Source organism: Eptatretus burgeri, chromosome 4 (genome assembly GCF_056783735.1).
Source record: "Eptatretus burgeri isolate ZD-2024b chromosome 4, Ebu_testis_v1, whole genome shotgun sequence".
Taxonomy (NCBI): domain Eukaryota; kingdom Metazoa; phylum Chordata; class Myxini; order Myxiniformes; family Myxinidae; genus Eptatretus; species Eptatretus burgeri.
In genome coordinates this window covers 72089063-72090513 of record NC_140964.1, presented here as the reverse complement: position 1 = coordinate 72090513, position 1451 = coordinate 72089063, and the positions used below count along the sequence as shown (strand labels likewise).

Below are 1451 nucleotides of genomic sequence, written 5' to 3'. Positions count from 1 at the left end.
GATCAAATAGAGGAAGACTTGAACAAATAAGGGAAGTTATGAGGAATGAGGGGTAGGGGAGGATGTATGGGGTGGCCAAGATGGATACAGAAGGAAAACTTGGAAGGAGGTGGGTTTGCAGTGGGGGAGTTAACAAGAGTAGAAAAGATCATGGTTTTGGATGCAGATGATCTGAGATGGTGGTGAGCAGCTGTCTTAAAGACCTGGAGGGATGAGTTAATTTACAACTATCCCTTTTTTACTCCTACACTGATGTAAGCTGGACTCTACTCCTGTTACTTTGTACTTAACGGATGCCTTCTGCTGATACTTAATAATACCACTTACCTTGCTGCTCATCCACATTAGTCTCTGTCTTCCTCCACATTTACACATCACTGGAGAATACCTCTGCACCCTACACAATTGCTCAATGAATGTTGCCCATTTCAGTGAAGCAGATTTGTCACATGTTAGTTCTTCCCAATTTAGACCACCTAACTCTCTTCTCATACCCTCAAAGGTTGCCTTCCTGAAATCTAACAACCTTACTCCACTATCCCGTATTACACATCACAACATAGTGTATGTAACAATAATTTTGAGGTCACTTGTCTCCAGATGTTCTCTGACCTCCACCTCATCCACAATATTGGGATCATTACCTTAAAACTTTAAAAGATGTAACACCGCATCTCGCCCCCCCCCCCCCCCCATATTCGTAGGCTTTTCTACAAACCAACTTAAAAATCAATCCTGGATTTGATTTAGAAAATTGTCTTCGGTTCTGCTCTGTCCCCATTCCAGGACACAATCCAGGACAAGCAACACTCCTCCCTTCCACTGGCCATTCTGAAATCTTCATGAACCCCTCTCTCCTGGTCTTCCCTTGTACTATTAGCCCTATGAATGTATTGGACAAGTATCTTTCATCCTACAAATCTGTACTCTCAATCCATACAGAATCCTCTACATTCCCCAAATGTCATTCCTTACTCTCAATACAATATTGTCTTTTATCCAGATTATACAAGGAACCTCAATGCAGGAGGAGGGCTATTATGCCCACTAAGCCTGTGTAATCATGCCAACATCTTAGTCCTACCTTTTCCCCACTACTTATACATACCTATCCAACTCAATTTTATGCTATCTTCGAATGCTATATATGAAGGTTTCGAATGCTATCTATGAAGTTTCAGCACTATCCGATGAAGAGGTGTGACATTTTATTAAGGACAAAGATATTTGCCTCCTGAGTGTTTATATGGGGATATAACAAAAGTGAAATGAACATACTCTAAAGTTACATGATGAAAACATAATTTTTAGTGTTTTCAATACTTTATTCTATTTCAACGAAACATGTTAAACCTTTAAAATGTACAGTACCCGGATGCACTTAGTCGATTAATTTATTTCCTTGTAAACACTAAAGCCTTGAAATTAAATGTTTCTCTTTTCATTTGAAT

At 39.5% G+C, this 1451-nt stretch overlaps 1 long non-coding RNA gene across 1 annotated transcript in view; it reads left to right on the top strand.

Moving 5' to 3' along the window:
* Positions 1-1123, top strand: part of LOC147028323 (uncharacterized) — an 8875-nt gene extending 7752 nt beyond the window's left edge. Inside the window, exon 3 of the long non-coding RNA XR_015056924.1 lies at positions 787-1123. This is a non-coding gene — a long non-coding RNA (uncharacterized LOC147028323). The remainder of the gene's footprint in view (positions 1-786) is intronic.
* The last annotated feature ends 328 nt before the right edge of the window (positions 1124-1451 follow it).